Consider the following 13,497-nt stretch of genomic DNA (forward strand, 5'->3'; position numbering starts at 1 on the left):
GACACTTCTTGTAAGTGTAGCCAGTTTAAAAATGCACTTATTTAAATGTTAAGTATAAAGTAACTGCCCGTAATGTCCAGAGTAACTATTTCATTCATATCAGCCTTATTAAATAATTGTTATCATTTAAAAGGACTATGTTTTCCTAATGGCTTTCATAATCCTAAGTATACATAATTTATGTTAGGAATGTTTAAAGGATATTGAATTTCTGAGAGTTGCTAATGTTAACTATTACAATGCAATAATTATTTTCTGAATGCTATTCTTATTAGAAATCATTTTTTTTATTATGATGAGCCTAGTTTCCTGGGGTGTTATTATTGGGAGGGTTAGAAACTGAGGTGCTATTATTCCTTATAAGGAGATTATATGAAAGTTCACAGTAGAGGCAGAATGAGATCAAGATAGTATCTGAATCCCTTTATTCCATTATCAAACAAAGCATTTTCTTCATGTATATATGTTTAAAGCTGTGAAATTACTTAATCATTGAAACCCTTGTACCTTTCGTTTTTATGTGAAATATGAAATATTAAATAGAGTATGTGGTTCTATTTAATTTCACTTATCTTAAAACTTAGTTTGCTTTTGGCTGTGATTTAAATTGAACTTCTCCATAGAGAATCATAAAATAAACAAATTTGACTATTATCCAGAGAAGCTCAAAAAAAAAAAAGCCATAGAGAATTCTACACTTTAAGGACTCAAAGAGTAGAGTTATATTCAGCAAATGTGGTTGAATAAATGAAGTATGTCAACATGAATAGATAGGTAAATAGAAAGAAAAAGACTTGGAAGAAATATTAGGAAATAAAACAGCTATTGTGTAGGGATGGATGCTATGTGGGGAAATATTTGCATTTTGTAAAATATTAGCATAATTGAAATATGGAGAAGTAATCACTCAAAATGGGTGCCCAGTATACTTTCTTGACTATAAGCAGGATGGCATAAAACTCTTCAGGAAAGGAAAAGATTAGAACTAGAAGGAAAGATCTTAGCAGGGACCTGGATCAAAACCCATGCCTATTACAGCTGAGAAGACTGATGCCCAGGATCTGATTTGCTTAGCTTTTTGACTCCTGTGCCATGTGGAGGTTCAACAAGTCCCAGCCCAACATTGCAGCATGTCAGTGTTCAAAGAATAAGACTAAGAGGTGGGGATGCAGCTGAGTGGTAAGCACTTGTCTAGTGTGCATGAAGCCCTGTTTTCTGTCCCTGTACTGCCAAAACACAAAACAAAATGAAGAACACTGAATTTGATGGTTATCTTTCTAGGTTTAAGGTCTGTTTTGAAGTTATTTTTTAAAAATGTCACTATTTTAAAGGATCATCATTATTTGCTTCAAACCTGAAGGCAATACCTGAAATTATGACACAACCTCCAGAAAGGATAAACTAGGCAAGTTTGTCATGAGTCTTCTTGGTGCCTCTGTCTTTGGCTCCATTTCTCTGGGTGTAGTGAGAGCACCTCTTGAAAGAGTCTTACAACCTTCTTCAGGTAAGAAAGGTGAGAGGGAAGTGAGGCCAACTGTCTTGCTTCTGCTGTTTTTCAAACCCAAGGTGCTGTTTTGGGGGGGCAGCTTATACTGAACCCTATCCATTTTTTCCCTCTACCAAGAAAAATAGTTCAATATTTGAGGGAAAGTATTGTTTGTTGATTTAATATTGATGTATGTATGTTTTAGATTAAGATGTGAAATGTACTTTGTATTTTGGCTGATGATCAAAAGCATCGAGAGCCGCAAGTGTAATCTACAAGGTCTTTTTGGAAGTTTGCCATGCTTTTCTTAAGCCTTCGGTTTATTTCTGTTTCAGCATATTACCAAGACTTTTTTTTTTATTCAGATATTAACCTTGACACACTCCTAGTGGGGAGTGGGTCTCAGAAAGATTGAAGAGCATTCAAGTATAAAACCCACAATAGGAATGCCTCAGCAGCCCCTCTACTGCATTTCTAACTAAGTTCTGAACACACCAAGATTAAAAAAAAAAAAAAATTATTCCAATCTTTGACAATGAAGTCAAAGTACAAATGCCAAGAAAAACCAGAATCATTAAAATTGTTTTGCCTTGTGTTTTCTTTTAAGGAAAAAAAGGGGAGCAGGAGGAGGTGAAGGTGTAGCTGAGTGGTACCTGGTAGATGGTAGAATGCTCACCTGGCATGTGTGAGATTCTGAGTTCAATCTCCAATCTGAAGGTTTAAAAAAAATTTACAATTTATTGGGAGGAAATCCATATCAATCATCTGATATTCAGAAAGAAATAGCCAACCTACTTCTGTCTCATCAGTAATGGTTAATGGAAGCAAGAGGCCATGTTAGGAGGTCATGTTAATGAAAACAGACTTATAAATTTACCAGTGTTATGTAAGCACTATGTTTACATCAATTTCTTATTTTGCAACATCATTTTAAAATCGTGTATCAGGTTTGTGGGTGTAGCTCAGTAGTACAACACTTGCCTAAAATGCAGGCAGCCCTATGTTTAATCCCCAGCACTGAAAAAACAAATTATTTAATTAGTTAACAAAATCCTCTCATTATTGGTTATTGCACTACAGATAATTCACTGTCTTTAGGAATTGGAAACACCATTAAAATCTTGAAAAATATAGTTTTTATTGATAAGTACTACATTTGCTAATTCACTTCATAGTGTATTTTGATTGATTGGCACTCTTATGCACATATTTTTAAATACTTTCATTAGAGTCTGGAGTGTAGCTCACTTGGGGAGGATGCAAGATGCCTTGGGTTCAATCCTCAGCCCTGAAAAAAAAAATTAAAAAGAGAGAAAACACTTTTGATAACATAAATAAATGAAGGTTGGCTCTACAAACTTAATTTTTACAATATCCCATGACACAAGTCAAATATAACATGTATTTATCATATAGGGAAACTGAGGAAAAGGGAAAAGATTCAAATTTTCAAAAATAGCTTTGCTTTTCTTATTCATAACACAAATAGTGAAGACAAGTTCTTCTTTCCCAATTTTGGAACCCTGAGCTAAAATTTCCATGAAAACACTGAATACCACTTGCTCCCTCTAACTGCTTTTTAAAAGAGCACAATAAATGGAATAAATGTTCCCTTAAAATCAAAAAGACTTGAGCATATATCTTGACGTACAATTGTCTGACCATATAATATTGACCAAGTCACATAAACACTTGGAGATGCAAAAATTTCATTTTTTCTAATTAGCTCGAATTTATAAGGCACAAATAACCAATTAGGTTATAATGTTCACTTTATAGCAGTCATTTTTATTCACTATGTGTTACATCATTCCTAACGTAACCTATAATTAACCATTTGCCCCTGTTCTGGTTGAGTGCTTTTCATAAGACTCACCAAAAATTAAAGATAATGAATCCTAGACTTCAATAAAAAAGTAAAGTAGGTTTTTTCCATAAAAGCCATTTCTGTGAAATGTGGAATGTGTGTGTGTGTGTGTGTGTGTGTGTGCGTGCGCTCGCGCACTAGAAATTGAACTCAGGGCTTTGTGCGTGCTAAGCATAGAAACTGTAAAATGCTGCAAACATAGGTTGTATTAAAGATTCATTGCACTGGAAACAAATGCATACTTGAACTTATACTCAATCTAATGATTATACTATGACACTATTAGAAACCATCAGTAAACAACTTTTTTTGTGTGTCACCAATAAGTTGGCAGTGCTATGGATTCACTGAAATATGGTTCCATTTTTCACTAGAATTTCCAATAATTACATTAATAGTTTTGGTAGACATATTCTCTTACAACATATGCACAGCCCAAACTTATGTTTTCATTTTTTACCAAACATTTTTCAAAGTTAGTATACATTAATGCTTTTCAAGGGAGAAGAAATCATATTTACTGAGTGTTTATTAGCCATTTTCCATGTATTTTTTAAATTTTGTAACAACTCAGTGAGATAAATATACATTATTCTTCCTTTTACCCATAAGAAGTTGCATCTCAGTGTTGTTACATCATTTGTCCAGATTTATGTGATTAGTCAATTGCCAAGTTAGGATTTATGCTCTCTTAAGAAGTGAAGAAACTAGTACTGTTTATTGTTTTCATGGAAACTTCTGGATCTTATTGGCCTGTCATTCACAGATAGCTTCGGAAATAATGGTTAGTCTACAAGTGAATAGTTTCATGATTTCATTTTACCCATTAGCACAGTGCATTACAAACTAGCAGTCATGGCCATTGAAGGTATTGACTTCTCAAAGGAATATTAAGTTCTCTAGTTGTGACTCAGGTACCATAATGAGTATTATGCAGAACTTTATCAGGTAATTGCATGGAATGAATTTCATGGCATAATCAGTTCAATCTATTACAGTGGTAGCTTCTAATATTAAGCTTTACATACTGTTGCAAATTTTTCATTTTGCTCTGCAGCACAAATATTTCTTAGCTCTTGAAAATGGTCATATTTTAAATATTCACTTAGCACTTGCATTTGACTTACTTACATCTTGGACCTCTATCTTGGAGCCATTTCATGTTCATTTGATTGAAAGCAATTTCAAGAATCTTTATTATTTTCATCAGGCCACTAATCCCCAAATGACACACAGTTCCAAATTCCTGTGTTTTTCTAGCTCTTCCAGAAATCTCAGATCTTTGGAAATCTGTGAATTAACTTTCTGACTTATCCTAGTTTATTTCACTTTATCCTTTTATATGTAGGCATAAAGCAGGAATAACAGCTTGATGCAAAGCTTAGTGTTATCCTCAGTCTTGGGGGAAGCAGACATAGGGTGGAAGGTGTGAGAGTTGAGAGAAGATGATGAAAAATGAGAATTATGTTTTCCTATGGGTATTTCAAGGGAGCTCGCTAGGAGAGAGCCCTGGTGCCATAGAAAACCAATTTACCATTGTCTGAAATGCGATTGCAGAGCTTCCATAAAATCCAACAACTCTAAAGGCAATTGTAGAAGTGAGTTTGTACTCAGTCATGTGTCCAAAACCTTTCCTCACAACCAGCACTGTGATGTTATCAAAGGCTATAGAATCAGCCACTTTGCCAATCTTTCCTTTCTTCTTCTTTTTATTTTTTCCTCTTTTCTGCCTATCTGAGCAGGGAGATACAGGAGGTTTGCTGGAAAGGCCCTTACTGCATTGGAGAGTACAGAGTGTCTGCCTTTGGTCAGTGACCTCAGCACCCAGACACTAGCTAGCCCTGAGGTTAGAGGTTGCTTCCATTAGTGTCTCACTGTAGAAATGAGATTGTCCTCTGTGTTAAATGGTTTTCTTACTGCCAGAAAAAGATCATTAGAAAAATTATTCTGTGCCCTCTGGTTTAAGAATGCTACATGGAAATAAAAACAGCTTGACCACAGATCAGGAAACTATAACCAAATGAAAAGAAGATCCATCGTCTTATCGAATAAAGAACTAATAAATAAGCCTCAGAATTTCATCTACTGAGAATTACTGCACTTTCAAATATGATCACACAGAAAGGACTGCAAAATTATTTAAGGAATAGAGTAACTTATCATCAGTGAGTGAGGTTTTAGAGTTTATTCGCTTTCCTTAAAATATAATGCCCTTTAAACTCTAGTTCTTTCTTCCCAGGCATGTTTGGCATTATACATAAAACTGATGCAAAAACTTTTAGCAGCTGTTTTCTATTTATCTAGCACCATACCAGGCACTATGAAGTATATAATAAATGTATGAGGGCTGCTCCTATCCATAAGCAGAATATTTATGTGAAAGGCTATTATAGAAGACATTGTTAAACTGCCAAATTGAATCATAGCAACAAGTGCCTAGGAATTTAGAAAATATAAAAGAGTGATATGAGGTAAAGAAACTGCAGTGGTCTTCAAGGAGAAGCTAGGACGGAATCCCTTTGTTCATATTATCATTCACATACAAAGAATTGAGAATGTTAATCATACCTAAATTGATGTGTTTTAATGCATCAAGATGTATCTGGTAACCTCTTTAATTCTGAAAATGTACAAAGATAATTGGGCTTTCTATTTGCAGTGGGTATTGACTTTTTTCACCACCTTTATTCAGAAGTAGTCCCCTGGGCCTGATTGTGTCAAAACCAGTGGATCTGATAATAATGTTATTTCCCAGTAGATTCCAGTATCAGATGATGTTATCAGACTGGACTAAAGCCACTGCTATAATCAGAGTAGCTGGTGTTAAATTAAACATATTTTCTTCCTTTGGAATTTGTTATGAGTATTTAAAAGATAATTATGTATCAACTTGATGATTGTTCTTTTTTGTAACTGTTAAAATTTAACCACCCCCAATTGAAAGAATATATAGTTTTTAATTTTGTTTGCTATTTAAATCATGTCATGATGCACCTTCTTTGTTTGAAAGAGAGAGAGAGAGATTAGTTCTGGCAAACTGATTCTAGCTTCCTTCTATCCCTTGCAACGTCACTTCAAAGTGAAGTTCTAGAATTAACTGAGGATTTTGCAGCAGTTTAAGGTTCTGTGTATGTTGCCAATTTAGAAATGTCTCAAAATTCACATATGATTTCTATGCATTGGCATGAGTATTCTCTTTATGCCTCCTATAGTTTCAAATGACAAGCTTAGTAACCAACAAACTCCCAGAATGTGCTTATAACATACTCAATATCAATGACTCTTCATGTAAACTGGTAAAATGGAGACCAGGTAGATGAGTTGGCAAACTAATAAATGGGAACTACAAAGCAAAACCACAATGACAAATCCCCAAAACCCAAGAAGCATGAATATTATAAACTTATTATGATCTAAAAATGATGTGGAGGCTCTTAGTAAGCCTTGGGAATAGCTTGTTCAACGTAAAATTACCAGAGGTGGTATGGTTTTGTTTGTATCAACTCATTGTGTTCTTCAAAAAGCAATGGGAGATCAATAAATCTCAAAGACTCACAATACATGTCATTAACCCCAGAAGAGATGAGTGAGCGCTGCATGACTTAAGCATGTTCCCATTGCATCACTAGGGAATTTTGAAATAATTCTAGTTTACGTTGTGCCCAACATGACTACAGGAATGCACCATACTTTCTATGTTCATTGGCCTTGGGAACCACACCAACCATTATATTCTCATTTTTTCTATCAAGTTCACATAGACTTGGTCTCAAAATGTGTATAATCAATTTTCTAAACATTATACATGTGCCAAGAACAAACAATATACATGTGCCAAATCCTACTTTTTAAACTTACTTCATTGTGCAAAGTAAAAGGACATAGACATAGTTCTGATATCAAATAGAAAGGAGTATCATATGTATTAGAATAGTATCAAAAATAAGTGGCTTCAAAGAACAGGTTTTCTGTACCAATATCATCAATGAGATAAATATTTAAGTGTTATTTGCTGAAGTAAACTTGATGAGATTAGAGATATTCAATATTCATTGAATAGCATTATGTAATACACTAGTAGTAAGATATCATTATGGATATAATTGTATAGAGGAAAGGAACTAGAGGTCATGATGCTAATTATTTAGTAATGCTCTATCTGATATGGTAAGTACTAACCTCTTACAGCTATTTAAATTTTAAGTAAACTTCTAATTAATTAGAATGAAACAAAATTAGAAATTCTGAGCTTTAATTGCAACAGTTAAATTGCTCAGTAGCATTCACAGGGGGTGAATGTTGACTACTGTATTAGACAAGAAGGAACTCTGCATCATTATACGAGACCTGTTGGATTAGTCTAGGGCCAAGTGGTTTCTTTGCATATGTAGAAGACAGAGAACACAAATCTATCACACAAATATTAATAGTTAATATCATAGTATAAAACTAGTTAATAAACTTTTAGGCGCTACTGAGCTTAATATAATTCCTCTTTGTATGTAGTGTTTGTTCTCAAAGACTCCATCCTTCAAAGACAAATATTGGAAATTTTTTTAAATGAGATAAGTCTTACAAATGTAAGTGCTTTTTTGCATTCACATATTGAAAAAGTTCTGATGCTTCTGTTCCCTGTCAGAATTTCAACTAAATAAATCTATAGAGATGATGAAAATGAAGTGAAGTAACCCTCCAGAAAGAATTCCTAAATCACATATGCAGTTCCTCAAAACAAGTTGTCAAAAAAAGACTTTTTTTTAATGAGTGTTGGCCTATGGACCTCTGCTATGGGTTAAATTTTATAACCCTCCAAAATTTAGATGTTGAATCATTAACCCCTGTGTGATGGTGTCTGTATCGGCCACCCTTGGGAAGCAATTAGTTCATGAGGGTGGAGTCCTTGTGGTGGAATCAGTGCCCTTATGAGGAATAACTTGAGAGAATACTTTCTTTCCTTCTGCCACGTGAGGACATTAGCAAAATGAAAGGCAGTCTAAAGCCAGGAGGAGAGCCCTCACTGGGAAAGTGAATCAGTTGGCACTTGGATCCTGGGGTTTCCATCCTTTAGAACCTTGAGAAATAAATGTCTGTTGTTTAAGTCGCCCCATTTAAGGTACTTCATTTTAGCATACTGAGATGAGTAAGACAACTCTCCTTTGACTTACAGTTGATGAAACATGGCAGGATAGACAGAATTTCTTAGGAAACAAGCTGATTATCAGGCTGCACCTTATAGTCTTTCAGTGCAGGGTTCTCACCTTCACTCTTTGCCCAGTGAGACCATTACAAAGAAACTTTGAGCACACTTGACTTAAGTCATCTGAAGACTGGAGAAATGGTTCTGAATACCTGATTCAGAGTATCTTTAAAAAGTGGAGGAGAGGAAGAAAGAAGTTACAGAAATTATGTGAGAGGACTTTGGTGAGAAAGAATGTGTTGGCTTTCTGCTTACAATCCACCAGGACCAATCTATGCAACCATATGTATATACCAAAAGCATTTTCCCCAGTACAAAGAATAATTTGAAGTTGTTTAGTATAGAGACCTTGTAAAAATGAACATAATATATTGTTAAGCTAAGAATGTAAGAATGTCCATTCAAATTAGCAAGTAATTATTTCAGTTTAGGGTTTGCTGCCAGTGTTTTTTATAATTAGTATCCACCCAAAGAGGATTGTTAAGTAGCCCAGGAAACAGGAGCAGGGTCTAGAAGAGCTGATTACTAGATTTGTCTCTGTAACTGCACACAGGGGGTCAAACTTAAATTGTTACTACCTCTGTTGCCACATTTGATGATTGGAATGAAAACCTATAGAATTTAAGCCCCCCCCCACCTCCATAAAGCAGAAAGTTTCCTCCTATTTATCTTTCTACTTCTAGTGCCAATAACAGTACCTGGTGCTCAGGAGATAACAGATGTTGAATGAATGCCTTTGTTGCATTACTCTCCAAAATACTTACCCATGAGGTTGTAGATGTGACAACATGCTTGAAGTTTTACGTCCAATCCAAAAAGACTTGAGCATACTTGACTTGAGTCATCTGAAGACTGGGGAATTGGTTCTGAATACCTGATACAGAGTATCTTTAAAAAGTGGAGGAGAGGGAGAAAGAAGGTACACAAAGTATGATTACACAGGATGGAATTGATTTGAAATGCCCAGATGCTCTCCTTTCCAGTCAGACTTGACACCTCTAATCATTCAGCTATAATTTATTAAGTGCCCAATATGCTGCGTTGTTTGTTCTGACATGCCCATTCCAGTCTGTCTCTCGTACTGCATGTGCCATGAGGGAAAGGGTTCTGAAAGAAACCAAAGAAGTAATCAGGAAGAAATTTGGGGGGTGGGATATCTGCGTCAGAATAAATAGAAGGGATTTCAGGATAACTCTCAAGCTACAAAATGAGGGAAGGTTCCAGAATACCTGGTTTTTATAGGCATGTATAAATGATGGTGACAATAATGTAATTCTAGATCAGTAGACTGGCAACTAGCATAATATACAGGGAAGCGCAGATGCTGGGGCTTCATTGATCACTGAAATGCCACCTGCTCAAATGCCAGAAGGAAACATAATTAAAATTATATAATCCAAGGAAGAGCTTTTCATTTTCCAACTTGGAACTTTTAGAAGTGTTCTCGTGTGTGTGTGTGTGTGTGTGTGTGTGTGTGTGTGTGTGTGTTTGTAGTAGTAGTAGTAGCACTTTCCAAAAAGATAAAGCCTAAATAGCTAGTGAGCCGTATTTAGATTGAGACAAGTACGTAAATCCTAGAGCTCTCTCTTCTGCTCTCATTTTTTCTATAACTGACAAGGAGAATGTATACTTTTGTAACAGCCATTCCCTTTTATAGCTCAGGGGGTTGTTGTGAGGGATCATGGAGTTATGGCAATAACAGAAGACTTACATATACTACACCTGATTTTCAGCAGCAGACAGACAATGAAATTTGAAGGTATCTTGTTTGAATTCCATGCCTTGGGGTAAGCATAGGAGTAGAAAGAGAACTTTTTCCCATGATTGCGAAGTCAACATTGCATTTTAACCAAATGCACACACATATGCCTGCACTTCTTTCCCCAGCTGCTCCTTCTGGTTAATTTGTTTACTTCTACAAGCTACATCTTGCCGGTAGTTTTATCAGCCTCCCCTGCTCCCATAAATCTACCCTATTACCTAATGGGCAGCAGTAAATAATTTGTATTTGTGACTGAAAACAGTGCTGGCAGCCTCTCTGGATGATGGGCACTTGGCAAAGCCTGCAGTCTTCCTTCATCCATAGCAGACAGAACCCTGCTGTTTGTGTTCTGTATTGAGTGCAAATCCAAAAATGTGAACTTCATGCATTCCTTTGGCCATTATCCATTTACCACTTCAATTTTGAAGAATAAAACTTCTTTGATGGTTATTTTGTGCATGACTCATTCTTTTCTCATACTTTTCATGGAGTAATTCAGTTATAAGTTGCATAAAATAATCAAGAGATTCTGCACCATGGAATATTAAAGAATAAATCCCACCAAAGGGGGAAAAACATCTATCTAAAAGAAGCATTTATTTCAAATAATATTAGTTTAATGGATTAAGAACATTGCAATAATATAGTTTAGAAAAAAATCACTTTTTCATATATCTCCAGATGACATATAATTTTCCAATTGTGTGCTGTGCAGACCATTGCCTGACTTGGGTTATTGGAATTAACTCTTCTGGCAAATTAGTATGGGAATAAGAGAATTACTATGCTACACAGTCTTTTCCTTGATATTCAGTGCCAGATTTTCTCAGGTACTTTTTAATTTTCTTTTGATTTTGCATTTATGCACACAAAATGTATATTTGTGTCTTTGTACCAAAGCTATAATTATTCAGTGCATTTGTACAAAATGTATATGCAATAATTTTATAATTATAAGCATACTAGATGCATGGGTAAAACCAGAGCCACTCAGGAAAGAGTGTTGTCCATTGAATTTAAATGAAATCAGAATTCCTACTGAAAATTTGAACTGATTAAATATTATTTTAACATCATATATGACATACCGTTCTTTACTGCTTAAAAGTACCTCTTCTTTATTCCATCAGCAACTTGTCAGGGAAAGACATGTAACCTATCACCTTCAAAAAAAAATAGATTCCAGGATTATTGCTTGTTACTTAAGAGAAAATGTTATACATAAACAACACATATTTTTTGCCAAGAGAAGGGCAATTTGAGCTGCTGCTGAACATGGTCTCTAATTATTACTAGCATTATGCATTCAATTCTTGGCCTATATAGTAGGTCTCTGGAAATATCATATTCATAGTTTATTGGCCCACTAGAGTATTGATGGGTATCTGAAGCATGAGGGGTACTTAAAATTTGTGTATTATTCCTTCAGTTTATAATGGACAAAGTGAAGCAATATGTGTTGTTCTCACCTTTGTGTTCCCAGTCCCTAGGAGAGTGCCTTGGATATAGATATTCTTAATAATTATTGGATAAATGAGTGTGTAGGAATAGTCATATAAGAAACTTGACAAATCTACCGTTAGGTAGTGAGGAAGTGTCAGGGATGTTTACACACTGCTGGAAAGTATGTATACTGCCAAAACCAAAAATGACACAGCTTTATCTAATGAAATTGAAGATATGCACACTCTGTGACTTTGCATTTCACTCCTAGATATATATCCTAGAGAAATGCTCATGTATTGGAGAATACCTGGACAGATTCATTTTTTGCAGCCTTGTTTTATCTATGCTCAAGCTGGATTTAACCACTAGCAGAATATTTACATAAAGTGTGGTGTCATAGAATAGGATATTATGTTGCAGTTAAAATTAAGGAACAACTACAACTCAAAAGTTTCAAACATTACATTGAACAAAGCTGCAAAGCACAAAGGAACACAAAATGTGATTATATTTATACAAAGCTCAAAAATAGGCAAAACTAAACTATATTTTTTAGGCAAGTTACACAAAGGCAGCATAATTACCATAACAAGGAAACTAATCAATGACCAGTTAGATACCTCTATGATATGGTATTGTGATCAGGCTGGAGGGAGGCCCAGAGTGTCATTGATGTTCTGTTTTTGACCTGATTGATTTTCACACTAGTGACTACTTTAAAATATTTGATTAAACTTTCTATGAAGATTTTATATATTCTTTTGTAAATAAAACAGAAAATTCAATCCAATCATATTTAACAGAATTACCTAAAGCAGTTAGAAAACACATATTGTCATATTGTTGCCCAAACATATCAGATCACTAATAATTTCTCTTGGTAATTAACATCATACTTATGGGGTCATGATCACCTCAACTGTTAGAATCATAAAATATTGATGTCAAAAGTCAAGTAATCCAACTATTTTTTTTTTGTGTGTGTGTGTGTGTGCTAGGGATTGAACCCTGAGGTGGTTAGCCACTGGGTCACATCCCCAGCCCTCTTTATTTTATTTTGAGGTGGGGGTCTTACTAAGTTGCTTCAGGTATCACTGAGTTGCTGAGGTTAGGTTTGAACTCACAGTCCTCCTGCCTCAGCCTCCCAAGCCACTGGAATTACAGGTGTGCACCACCACACCCAGGAGTGTCCAACTCTTTATGTCACTAGCTAGATAAAGCTACTGATCCTTAAAAGAAATGGCTAAATTTAGATAAATTTTTGAGTATTAAAGGCCAGAAATAGTCACCTTCTTGTGCCATGTTTTTCCTAAATTCCCTTCTTGTGAATTAAGTTATTGGAAAAATTTCTTCTCTCTTTCTATGTCTGATTCTAGGTGACCTTGAAGGCCTGTGGCTATTCATCTTATACTTTTTATTTGAATTTTCTTCTTCCATAAACTAGCAAGAGAAGGGTGGATGGGATAAGGCTATTACTTCATCATATTTAGTGATGAGCTTAATGGTATACAAAATAAATCATCAGTGTTTTTGCACAAAAGGGTTCAAGTGAAGATTTTGATCAAAAATTGCGTTGCAGTCCGGCTGCAACAAAATAACCGGGGGTGACGAACAACTTGTGTAGATTGATACAGCAGGAGTGGAAGCTGTTTATTGTAGGACAGGATCGGTATTGATACAGTCCACACAGCTTATCTTAATTAACATAAATTCGATACAGCAATCAACCAATACAGAAT

Source organism: Urocitellus parryii, chromosome 1 (assembly GCF_045843805.1).
Source record: "Urocitellus parryii isolate mUroPar1 chromosome 1, mUroPar1.hap1, whole genome shotgun sequence".
Taxonomy (NCBI): Eukaryota; Metazoa; Chordata; class Mammalia; order Rodentia; family Sciuridae; genus Urocitellus; species Urocitellus parryii.